Below are 13,512 nucleotides of genomic sequence, written 5' to 3' on the forward strand. Positions count from 1 at the left end.
GGTTCACGCAGCTGATCAAATCTATCCACTCCTCCCATTATTTTATTATACCTTGCCACAGCCAATGGGCAGAATACTTCACTTCTGCTTCCACTAACTTGCCTCGGAATATTTATGTAATTTTCAGTCAAATCCAGCAAATATACATGAATACTATCTCCCTCATAAATATAAAAGTAGATAAATACAACACAAGTCACTTCACACGCAAAAGGAAAGCACACTATCCAATAAACGCTGTAGCGGTCGAAACAGTTGCTCGTTTTCACGCGGGAACTGCGCTTCTGCATTGATTGGCTCACAAGGTAGACATGCAACAGCTTTCGCCTAACCGTTGACAATCTACACATAGTTAGCACACTCTAACAGAGATGGTAGCACAAGTTAGAAGTGGGAACACGGATTACCACTGAACTTACAGCGAAAACAAATAAGTGGGAACTATAGTTCCCACTGGTCACTAAAGGGGTATGCAGATGTCAAGAGACGGCAGCGCCGCGCGCGGCGGCCGCTGGCAGTGTGTGAGTAGGAGCAGGAGCAGTTCGTGCGTTGGCCGTTCCCGCCGCCGGTCGTTGCGGGCCGTGCTGCTCGTTAGTGGCGCCTTCTTCACATCCGCACATGAGGGGCTGCACGCAAATAAATCCCCGCCGCGAGAGGCCCGCCGCGTTTTCTGGAGGCTTATCCCGGCAATCTGGCGCGTAAGCAGCTGCGAGCCAATAAAGGCGTCCCGGGCACGCGCCGTCACGGCTTGCCGTGGCCGGCAGCGCCCCGCAGATACCATCTGGGCAGTCCGTCCGTCCGTCCGTCCGTCCGTCCGTACATCCATCCCCTCTGCCGGCGCTGACTGGCCGCAGCTGTGGCAGCAGCACTGCGAAATAACGCTGTTCCTGGGCGCACACTCGAAAAACTGGCAACATGGTAAAACATTGGTAACGCAGTTTCCCAATTATCAGGCTGATACCGAGTTTCTTGACTTCTGGGAGGCATTCGATGAAGTCCCACACTGCCATTTACTGGGCCAAACACCAGCTTGCCAAGCCTCGGACCGGATTTCTGACTACACTACTGGCCATTAAAATTGCTGCACCAAGAAGAAATGCGGATGATAAACGGGTACTCTTTGGACAAATATATTATACTAGAACTGACATGTGATTACATTTTCACGCAATTTGGGTGCTTACATCATGAGAAATCAGTACCCAGAACAACCACCTCTGGCCGCAATAACGGCCTTGATACGCCCGGGCATTGAGTCAAACAGAGCTTGGATGCCGTGTACAGGTACAGCTGCACATGCAGCTTCAACACGATACCACAGTTCATCAGGAGTAGTGGCTGGCCTATTATGACGAGCCAGTTGCTCGGCCACCATTGACCAGACGTTTTCAATTGGTGAGAGATCTGGAGAATGTGCTGGCCAGGGCAGCAGTCGAACATTTTCTGTATCCAGAAAGGCCCGTACAGGACCTCCAACATGCGGTCATGCATTATCCTGCTGAAATGTAGGGTTTCGCAGAGATCGGATGAAGGTAGAGTCACGTGTCGTAACACATATGAAATGTAACGTCCACTGTTCAAAGTGCCGTCAATGCGAACAGGAGATGACCGAGACGTGTAACCAATGGAACCCCGTACCATCACGCCGGCTGATACGCCAGTATGGCGATGACCAATACACGCTTCCAATGTGCGTTCACCGCGACGTCACCAAGCACGGATGCGACCATCATGATGCTGTAAACAGAACCTGGATTCATCCGAAAAAATGACGTTTCGCCATTCGTGCACCCAGGTTCGTCGTTGAGTACACCATCGCAGGCGCTCCTGTCTGTGATGCAGCGTCAAGGGTAACCGCAGCCATGGTCTCCGAGCTGATAGTCCGTGCTGCTGCAAACGTCGTCGACTGTTCATGCAGATGGTTGTTGTCTTGCAGTCGTCCCCATCTGTTGACTCAGGGATCGAGACATGGCTGGACGATCCGTTACAGCCATGCGGATAAGATGCCTTTCATCTCGACCGCTAGTGATACGAGGCCGTTGGGATCCAGCACGGCTAGCAGCGATGTCGCGATACGATAAACCGCAATCGCGATAGGCTACAATCCGACCTTTATCAAAGTCGGAAACGTGATGGTACGCATTTCTGCTCCTCACACGAGGCATCACAACAACGTTCCACCAACTGCTGTTTGTGTATGAGAAATCGGTTGGAAACTTTCCTCATGTCAGCACGTTGTAGGTGTCGCCACCGGCGCCAACCTTGTGTGAATGCTCTGAAAAGCTAATCATTTGCATATCACAGCATCTTCTTCCTGTCGGTTAAATTTTGCGTCTATAGCATGCCATCTTTGTGGTGTAGCAATTTTAGTGGCCAGTAGTGTATTACCAGGTGCTTTTTCTCTTCAGCGACTGTATTTTGTCATTCACTGTGAACGTCCCTTTAACATTTGCCTCTTCTCTGTTACTTGTGGCGAAACCTGCGTGGCACTATTAATGTCTTCTGTTACTTAGTAGACATCTTAAAAGCAACCTCTCATTTCTGTTTCGACAGCGCTTTCTACTACTACCGAAGTTAAAACAACATGTAGAGGGGTCTGTCGGAAAATGTAATGCAACTGCAAAGGAGACAAAGGCTAGAGGTCGATGTGAGTACTCCTCGAGTGTTCGTCATTTTGGTCAGGTCGGGCTGAAGGAAAAGGTTTAGGGGAAAATGAGCAACTAGTTCTGTAGACGTCCGTTTCAGTTCATCCAAGAGTGTTACTCAAATGATGATCATTGTAAGAAGAATGAAATTTTTCTCGTAAAGGATGAAGTTTATGGATTGGGTATTTCGGGCAGGGAAAAGGACTACTGACTGCGACGAAAAGAAATTCGACCGTGAGACTGAAACGCACTGAATGCAAATGTTCTTCTGTGAGGAGGAGTGAAACATGAAAATCCGTAGCGGACCTTTGGATTTGCTCCCTCATTTCTCCGAACGAGAATAGCCCCTGATTGGAAGGTCTGTTCCAGCATTCAGTCCAAAGTAAGTGGAACAGTTACACGGGAGACATCAAATTGAACAGGGACAGACGAGAGAATTCTGGACGATTGTCCAGCAGACGTCCATTAAGAAAATTACCGACAGAGTTTCTCGGCTTTTGTCTAGCGTCTGCGAGGATTCTGCAAGTTTCTTTCCTCTTGTTTGGCCCGCTCAGCAGCTTATTATCCGGAACAGAGTGGAAAGCCAAAACTCAGTGCCAATGCTTGTAATAGTGTGACTCGCTACCGACAGGCATGTTGTGTACTCGGATAGGATATTTAATCACGCTTACTAATAGTTCGTGCTCGACGTTATAGCTCTTAGTCATATAACATTATATTGAAACAACGAGACAGCGACTCTTTCCTTTCCTCCTCGAAATTCTAGTGTGTCTATGTCAAGTGGAGCCCGTGATCTCTCTCTCTCTCTCTCTCTCTCTCTCTCTCTCTCTCTCTCTCTCTCTCTCTCTTCCTCCCTCCCTTCGTCTCCCTCTCCCTCCCTCCCTCCCCTCCCCCCCCAATGACTACTGGTAAGTATGTATGCATACTTATGATAACTCCGAGGAGCAGAACAGTGTGTCAGCAGTGCACATTTCAGCTTACGTCAAATTAAAGTGTTTGGACGTCATTTAGACCTGAACCTTAATTATCATTCCCCTCACACAAGATGTGGGAAAGCGTATACGGTACAAAATAACTGAATGTGTTTTTGTTATATGTGAATATGTATGTCCAGTGTTTTCCGGTATACGGAAGGGATTTGCCCAATGGAATACCTCGCGAAGGCAAACACATTAGCTGGCGAATGTTACACAGTTCGTCTGCATCAACCCAATAAAAACAAAACTTTTATAGGTGACCAAGCTTGAACAGAAAAGGAAACACTTCTCATCAGAACATGCACACATTAGTACAACAATAAGAAACACAAAAGAGAATTGTTTTGCTCAGCTCATATGGTATAGGTCATTCCGAGATTCATTCAAAGACGTATCAGATGATTCTCTGATCTATTTCTCACTTTTAGACAAATCATATCACAAAACACTTGATCATTTTTACATGTTTTTTATTTGTCTGTTTTGTTCGGAGAGTATGATCTTACTGACATCTCATTCGATGTCCTCTGTTCTCGAAATGTCCTGAATTTAGTACGTGATCCGAAGGAAACCTTTCTTATAGTTGAATATTGCCCGAACGCAACCCTTTTACGCAAGATAACTACGCCCTGAAGAGATGAACTTTTTGACACTTTATTTACATCACTAGCAGCAGCAGTTCATGAAATATTTCTAGTTCCCCCACGGAAAAATTAAGTTTTCTTGATTACGAAGACTGCTTTCGACCAATTTTTTTTTTCGAAACTAGACCTTACGATGGCCAATTTGATACACCGTTTGTCTATTTTCCACTCTTAGTTCGGCTATGAAAATTCGGAGAAAACCCATTGTGTAATTTACAGCTCAAACATTTGACAGAAAAAAGTGCGTGACTCAACGTGAACTGGGAAAAAGGAAAAAACCTCTCATCAGAATATCCACACATTAGTAAAGGGAAAATGAAAGAGCCGGCCGCTGTGGTCGAGCGGTTCTACGCACTTCAGTCTGGAACCGCGCTGCTGCTACGGTCGTAGGTTCGAATCCTGCCTCGGGCATGGATGTGTGTGATGCCCTTAGATTAGTTAGGTTTAAGTAGCTTCAAGTCTAGGGGACTGATGACCTCAGATGTTAAGTCCCATAGTGCTTAGAGCCATTTGAACCATTTTTGAAAAATGAAAGATTGGAAGTTAAAATTGCAGAACCAAATCTGGTTTGGTCCACCGTGACTCCTCCATCTCTTACTAAAATGTAGACTTTCACGGCCGGAAATATCATGTCCATAATAATTATCCGGGCTGTTATGCCGTGGTCGGTTGATGAATTCTGTGTAAATTGCCAACGTTTCGTGCCCGTCTTCGGAGGACATCTTCAAGGGGGTCTGTAGCTTAATGGAAGGTCCAACACACACTGGCTCGCTACTGACTGCCGCTAAATTCCGTGTCCGCGCGCTCCGCGCCGAGACGTGACGTCACGTGTTTTGAAAACGTCAGTGCAATTGGCCGCTGTCCGCTTCCGTAGATCGCCTTTGCCACCACCCAGTAGTGGACGGGAGGTACACATCTTCTTCAACGCCGGCACCCATATACCGTTTAATTTCACACCCTCCTCCTTTCGATTGAAATTATTAGGGTGTTTAGCGATTTCGATTGCCTCTCTGTAGAGCCTTTCGTAACATCCGCTTGTGGCCGCTAGTACTTGCGTCTCCTCGAAACGAATATGGTGGTTACCTGGCTGGAAAGCATGCTCCGCAACAGCTGATCGTTCCGTTTCTCCTCTTCTACAATTGCCCTTGTGCTCTTCCAAACCTTTTGAAACAGATCTTTTAGTGGTACCCACATATACATCTCCGCAGCTGCATGGGATCCTATACACTCCAGCTTTTTCCAATGGTTTGCGAGCGTCCTCTGCAGGCTTAAGGTATTCCTGTATCTTCCTGGTGGGTTTGTAAATAAAGGTAATATTCCGCTTCGTGAAGATCCTCGCTATTCTTTCCGTTACATTTTTAACGAACGGCAGGAAAGCCTTAGATTTTGCAGTAGCCTGTACGTCACTATGGTTTCTGCGTGGCTGTCTCAACGCACGTTTCATTTCGGCGGACGAATATCCGTTCTTCATTAGTGCATTGTGGAGATGTTCCATCTCAGCGTCGAGCAACTCAGGTTGACAAATATTTCTAGCTCTGTCCGCTAACGTCTTGTAAATGTAACGGAAAGAATAGGGAGGATATTGACGAAGCGGAATATTACCGTAATTTACAAACTCGCCAGGAATATACAAGAATTCCTTAAGCCTGACAATGACGCTCGCAAACCATTGGAAAAAGCTAGAGTGTATAGGATCCCACGCAGCTGTGGAGATGTTTATGTGGGTACCAGTAAAAGAAATGTTTCAAAACGTTTGGAAGAGCCCAAGGCAATTGTAGAAGAGGAGAAACGGAACGATCAGCTGTTGCGGAGCATGCTTTCCAGCCAGGGAACCACCATATTCGTTTCGAGGAGACGCAAGTACTAGCGGCCACAAGCGGATATTACGAAAGGCTCTACAGGGAGGCAATCGAAATCGCCAAAAACCCTAATAATTTCAGTCGAAAGGAGGAGGGCGTGAAATTAAACGGTATATGGATGCCGGTGTTGAAGAAGATGTGTACCACCCGTCCACTACTGGGTGATGGCAACGGCGATCGACGGCGATGGACAGCGGACAATTGCACTGACGTTTTCAAAACACGTGACGTCACGCCGCGGCGCGGGGGCGCGCGGACACGGAATTTAGCGGCAGTCAGTAGCGAGCCAGTGTGTGTGTTGGACCTTCCATCGAGCTGCAGACCCCCTTGAAGATGTCTCCCGCAGACGGGGACGAAACGTTGGGAATTGACACACAATTCATCAACCGACCACGGCATAACAGCCCGGATAATTATAATGGGCATCCTCCATCTCTGGTATCAAAAGTGGCTGCAAAACGTTTTGAGACCAATAAAGAAGCGAGCTATAATTGGATTTTTTGTAGACTTGCTACACGTTATTCACGGATGGAATCTATTCATTATAAAAACGTTAGATCTAAACAACGACTGTATCGAATACTTGGTGGACTTGGGACCTCCATGTCACACCTGTTGTGTGTGAGTGTGCGATGCTGCCTCGGTATCGAGCAGACTAAAGAGCGCTGACGTCATTAATACCATCGACAATCCGGTGGCCGGCAGAAGGCGCAGGCGGTCAGGCGCCGGACAATGTGCGGTTAACGAGGCGGCCACAAGGGGCGCTAACGACCGCCCCAGCTGGCGGCTGGGCAGCCCGCGGCCCCGCCTCCTGGCGCTACACGGAAACCGCACAATAGCGCCATTCACACCGACTGCACCAGCGCCAACGCCACGGCAGAATCTGATGCGGCGGAAAAGTGACGCTGCCCACTGCTCTTCTTCCTTCCGCGTCCGGCGAAGCGAACGACGGCACTATCTGGGACGTCGAGAGGGGACGTGAACGCAGTACTGGTCGACAGCTAAGTTGGTGGTGTGGCTTCCTGGGTTTTGTCCCTTTGTAACGCCGGAATGCATATCCTCCTATTTCCATCTATTGTACTATAATTTTTTTCCTTATTTTGTTACCTGAAGATATGACATTTCTGTGTCTTTATATATTGTAATTGTTTTAATATTTATATATATATATATATATATATATATATATATATATATATATATATATGTGTCGATGTGTAATTGGTTTGTTTTGTAAATATTATTTGTATTTTTACGCTGGGTCTTGCCTAGGGAAAACTATGCTATCGAACGAATACATCGATAGGTCGTGTGGAGAACCAAAGTGTTTAGGATCTTTGGTAGTGTTAACTCTGCCGCGTGGAGCGCGGGCAGAGGGAGTCTGGCTGGAGTAGGGCGGTGGAGCAGGTGTGTTGTGTGACGCTCCCGCGAGTTGCCGCGCTTTCGGGGTTTGGCAGCATGTACGAGTAACTGCGCTCGACTTGCTATGATAGTTTCCGACACGGTGTCGCGGACGGGAAGCATTAGCTGGCGCACATCGAGCCCGTTTCGCCTGCTGACCGTGTCGAGAAGGAGGCGCGCCAACATCCAGCTTCTGCAACAGCGACGGCCGACAATGAGTGACTGTCGCCACCTCCTCGACCGACGACTTCAAACCTTTAATGAACCAACAAGGAAGACTGGAAGCACGTAAAGTTTTAGAACTGTATGGCAGACCTCAGCTTTTAAAATTGTTGCATCACAAAATTACAGCAACTTAGCATGAACCTTTGTTGCTCATTGTCCCAATTGCATCACCAAGCAGGGCATCTTCCTTTTCCGAAATGAACCCGAGTGTCGTTGAAATTCAGACGCCAGCATTAAAGTTTCACTGCTTTAATTTCAAATTTCAGTTAAGGTATTCATAGCTGGTTATTTAGATTACACAAGCACAAATTAAGAGTGAGAGTTTTGTTACCATATTTTAGCTTACCTGTGACTGCAGCTCAGCCTGGTACGTATTAAATTGTACTATTGTTAATTGTCCAGAATCATTTAATTCAAGTTCAAAGTTAAATCTCTTATTTCTAAATTGCGTAGATACAGGTAGCTTTTGAAATGATTGTTGAGGTAGCCCAAGACTAACCTTATTTTACTGAATTTCGTAGTGCTTCAGAAACAAGTCTCACTATTCAGTCACTAAATTAACTTACAATTTTCCGGTTTTATTAATTCTTTTGCTAAATTAAGTCAGAGTGTAGCGAAATTAATCATTTCTGACAAACTTTCAGTTTTCACACTACACGTGTCAACGTTTAGTTGCCACGCTTTTAGTGCTAATTATATGTGCAATAACCTTTCTTTTTCAGTTATTATAGTAGTTGTCCATAGGACTGGCGACCGTAATTTTCCCCAAATCTCAAATATCTAATTAACGCCAATTAATTGTTAACGTGACGACCGCACATCTACTTTCTTTATTAATTTTACCCTTTTCTCAAAATTAATTTCCACCAATTTCATTTGCATTTTTCCTTTCATTCAGATGTAACCCTTTCCTCCCTCTTTACCGACAAATTAACTTCGGTGACGATTGCTTTTCCCAGATTTCCGCACGCGGTTTAATTTTTCGCTGTCATTAAGGTCGATAAGTGAGGGGGAGGTTACACCTTGTCGTCCAATAGGTATTTTTCGACGCTAAAATCTAGGTCTCCAGTTGGTTAGATGGACCGGTTTTCATGTCGGAGACGACGAAGGGTATAGCGTATGCAGAATTATCAGTGTGGGGTTCACGCCATTCTCTACGCTGACAGCTGCTGTTCTTGACCTCAGCGCGGCCAGCGCTACATCATGAGTTGACAGGAGTTGTTCCCGTGTGGTCCGGCTTTATGAGAGAGAGCTACAAACGCATTTCCGAGGCGAAGAGCGGACTGGCAGAAGTCTCCGTAGAAGTCTTCCGTTCCCAGCTTGCCTAGAGTGCGGACGTGGCGTTCTTTACTCAGCTTGCCTGAGAGAGAGTGAGCATCTCTGCAGTTTAGGGCTTAGCAAACGGAACGATTGAGCTTGGAGATAGAAAATTTTCGTTCAGCTGTGTACTGGGTATGATAGCTAGGAGTGAATAGACGAGCGCAGCCTTGCAGCACCACGAGGTCGGCCGAGATCCACACAACGACGCCGCCCCGCCACGCTGAATTCGGTGATATTGGGCTCACTCTGGCTTGAGTTAGACCACTCATTAATTTGTTGGATCACGTCGGCACAGTCTCCACCAGGGTTTCATGGGCCGTGTACTGTAGAATTCTTCTCGCACTTCGCATTATGCCCGATTCAGTCGATAGGAATTAATTTTGATTTATCGCGCTTTACTCCACGTAAACGCAATTTATTCCCACTGCCTGTTAGGAGAGTCATGTAACGTGACGATTGAAGGTCAGGAGTTAAAATAAATTTGTGCTAATCGACTGCATCTATCAAGTAATTGAAATCCCAAGTCACTTTCTTAATTAATTTTATGTTCAACATTTTCATCTGGTGTTCGATAGCTGAATATAACATCAATGTGCACCCCTCTTTAATTAAAAGGGATCAATTCTGAATCAATTAATGTCAACGCTGCCACCGCAGTTCAATCAGGGGTCACAGGGCATTATTACTTTCTTTGCGTTATACGATACTGCGGCAGTTTTGCACTCTCTGTTGATCTGTTAGTCAATTAGCTGGGGTGAACACACGCCAAAACCAGATAAGTGACGGGTGGGGTGTTACAAACTTGCTTCAGCGCTGCATAGTCACATACCCATCTGGTACCAGCTCTACACCACCTAAAGCGCTCAATATTGTTCTTTAAGGGGGTAGCTGATACTTTTTCCGGTGACCTTAAGTCGTCGGCACACGGACCGTGCTGTCGAACGTCAACGTTGAGCGTGCCGAGTTCAACGTGCTGCTGAACTCTCAGGAACGATGCGACTTGTGCACACGGTACGTGGGCCCCAACGTGGTATACGCGATCGCAACGCACTCCGGCGGCAGTTGAGGGATGCTTCTAGTTCGTAAATCACACTGTTTACTCATCGGGCGAGCGTAAAATTCCCACGTTAGCTCTATTAAAACGCACATTTCCTCCACTGACCATATCCTAGTCACGTTGTTCTATATGTAATGTACACAAAATCTTCAATATCAATGTACATGTTTTAAGACAAAAAGGGAAGTACCACTTCCAATCAATAAGGCCAAAGGCGTATAAAAGTTCCATTACAAACTGTGCGACACAAATTTGCAATATTTCTCCACATAAGATAAACATTATTTTATCTTTCCCACATTTTTGTAAAACCCTAAGGTCATTCGTACTTGATCACTGTTCCTACCTAGTAGCAGAATCTTTAAAAGACGTGAATTACGAAACTCGAAAGAAAAAGGAACAAAACATCTTCATACAAGTAGCGCAACCTGTCCTGTAGATTAAGCCAATCGAACAAACTCACTCCTCAAAAAAGGGTGAACTTATATTTATGTGTTATCAAATGTGTAGTATATACTTACATTAAACTAATAATTGAGCATCAGAACCTATTAAATACGCGAATGTTAGGAAAAATAAACCTCGCGAGACACGAACCACTGTCCTACTTTCCACCTGGACCAGGACCAATGACGCTACTCGCTACACTTTTTTTTAAAATTAATCTCATTTTGTTCACTCTTGTTCGTTGCATCTGCTCGTGGCGGACGTCGTAAGACATCCGTTTAAGTTCGTTGTTGATCGATTAACTCAGTTTTTTTTTTTTTTATTACAGAGGGCAGCTAACCCTCTAACCGAACACGCTGAGCCACAGCGCCGGCTAAAAGTGGCAACAATTTATCAGGATCCAATTGGAACATGTTACGACGTGCTAAATGCTTTAATCGTAGTTATGTTACTACCTGAAATTTAATTATTAGAAATTGTACCAAGAGCAATGGATTTTTGGTGGATCCTCAGTGTGTCACTACCTTCAAATGACATACTCTCATAGTAAGTAAGTTACAATAATTCTTTTACCACGAATGTGATGTTTCTCATTATTTTATTGCAGCGAATCACACAGTTAACAACGGGTTTTCGAGTGATTCTCAATTTGCTGGTGCTCAGAAACGGCATATACAGGGTGTTACAAAAAGGTGCGGCCAAACTTTCAGGAAACATTCCTCACACACAAATAAAGAAAAGATGTTATGTGGACATGTGTCCGGAAACGCTTAATTTCCATGTTGGAGCTCATTTTAGTTTCGTCAGTAACGTGATCAAATTGTAAATTTTCATAATCAACATGTGTGGGCTGACGAGAATCCGCACGCAATTGTGCAATCACGTCATCAACACAGATTTTCTGTGAACGTTTGGGCAGGCATTGTTGGTGATGTCTCGATTGGGCCCCATGTTCTTCCACCTATGCTCAATGGACCACGTTATCATGATTTCATACGGGATACTCTACCTGTGCTGCTAGAACATGTGCCTTTACAAGTACGACACAACATGTGGTTCATGCACGATGGAGCTCCTGCACATTTCAGTCGAAGTGTTCGTACGCTTCTCAACAACAAGACTCGGTGACCGATGGATTGGTAGAGGCGGACCAATTCCATGGCCTCCACGCTCTCCTGACCTCAACCCTCTTGACTTTCATTTATGGGGGCATTTGAAAGCTCTTGTCTACGCAATCCCGGGACCAAATGTAGAGACTCTTCGTGCTAGTATTGTGGACACCTGTGATACAATACGCCATTCTCCAGGGCTGCATCAGCGCATCGGGGATTCCATGCGACGGAGGGTGGATGCATGTATCCTCGCTAACGGAGGACATTTTGAACATTTACTGTAACAAAGCGTTTGAAGTCGCGCTGGTACGTTCTGTTGCTGTGTGTTTCCATTCCATGATTAATGTGATTTGAAGAGAAGTAATAAAATGAGCTCTAACATGGAAAGTAAGCGTTTCCGGACATATGTCCATATTTTATTTCTTTGTGTGTGAGGAATGTTCCCTGAAAGTTTGGCCGTACCTTTTTGTAACACCCTGTATACGTATACGCTTGAAATGAATGCCAATAAGCCGCCTCACATCTCTGTGCTGAAGGGAGATGGCGTGCGTGTGACGTAGGTGGCGATGTGCCATCTGATTGGTCAACGGTCAGACGTATGCTGAGAATATGACATGCTAGATATTGCTCTGCACATTTGGAAAGACTCCCGAACGTGCTATTCCACGCTATGACGTCAGAAACTCGGCACGCTCAACGCTCAACTTTCGGACGCACACGGTCCGTGTGCCGACGGCTTTACTCAGCTGCACAGTGTGTAATCTTTTAGATGGCAGACCTCTCCCTAGTCTTGAATCGGTAGAAGTCGGTAAACGTCGGGAGGCTTCGGTAGGCACGCAGTTTCGACTGCTGTCAACATTACGTAGCTGACTATGTTGTACAAGGTAGCCATTGTCGTCTGCTTCGTTATTGTTTTGCGCTGTACTGTTCTGCGTGTTTTTATTGTGCAGTTGTGCTAAACATTATCAAAATGAGTGAAGAGGCAGTTGCTGGCCCATCTCGGGAGTCGCCAACAAGCCCTACCGGTAGGCCTACGGTTAGATGGAAACCAGTATTACGTAGCGATGCTCGCAAAATTATATTGCGTGTGACTGAACGCTGCGAAAGGGAAAGGGAGCAGAAGAAATGCTTCACCCCATTTACAAATCTTCAGTGAGAGCTGCTACATACACAGGACAAAGCATGCGTAGCGTTGGAAGATTCAAACAGTTTTTCCAAGATTCAACCGTGGCGTATCACCACAAACGCCTGGCAAGAAAAGGTGAGTTTCCATTTCAGATATTTTGTTCGCGATCACTTTGAAGGAGCCCCCTATTTCGTCCGAATTACGTTATATTTCATTTTTCCTTGCTACCGTATTGCTTTGTATGGAAACACCACTAGTTACTGTATTATTTCGAAACACATTCATTTTACAGTACATTTCCAAATTTAAAAAAATACATGCAGTGCAGAAGGCATTTTCTTATAAATCTTTCTCGCTTTTAACTTAGGAAAAGAAGTGGAGAAATCGAAGTAATGATCGATGATTTCAACCAGCGTGTCATTCGCGACACGATAGCGGAATTTTATTCAGTGTGGAAGATTGTGCCGAGCCTGCGAACACTGCGTCCAGTTCGGAGAACAACTCACCAAAGTTTCATTGCAATCGGATGAATGGTTTGTGAGCGCATAGTAGACAAACATATAGATTTAAATGTACATGACGATTTCAGCTTCGTTTACGAACAACATTTAAAGCGAGTTTTACTTCCAAGCCTTTCGTCTGCTTTCGTGTAAGTATGACGCGCAATTTGTAGTGCCAGCACTGCAACTGGTAGGCGTG

This window comes from Schistocerca americana, chromosome 5, assembly GCF_021461395.2.
Source record: "Schistocerca americana isolate TAMUIC-IGC-003095 chromosome 5, iqSchAmer2.1, whole genome shotgun sequence".
Lineage (NCBI taxonomy): Eukaryota > Metazoa > Arthropoda > Insecta > Orthoptera > Acrididae > Schistocerca > Schistocerca americana.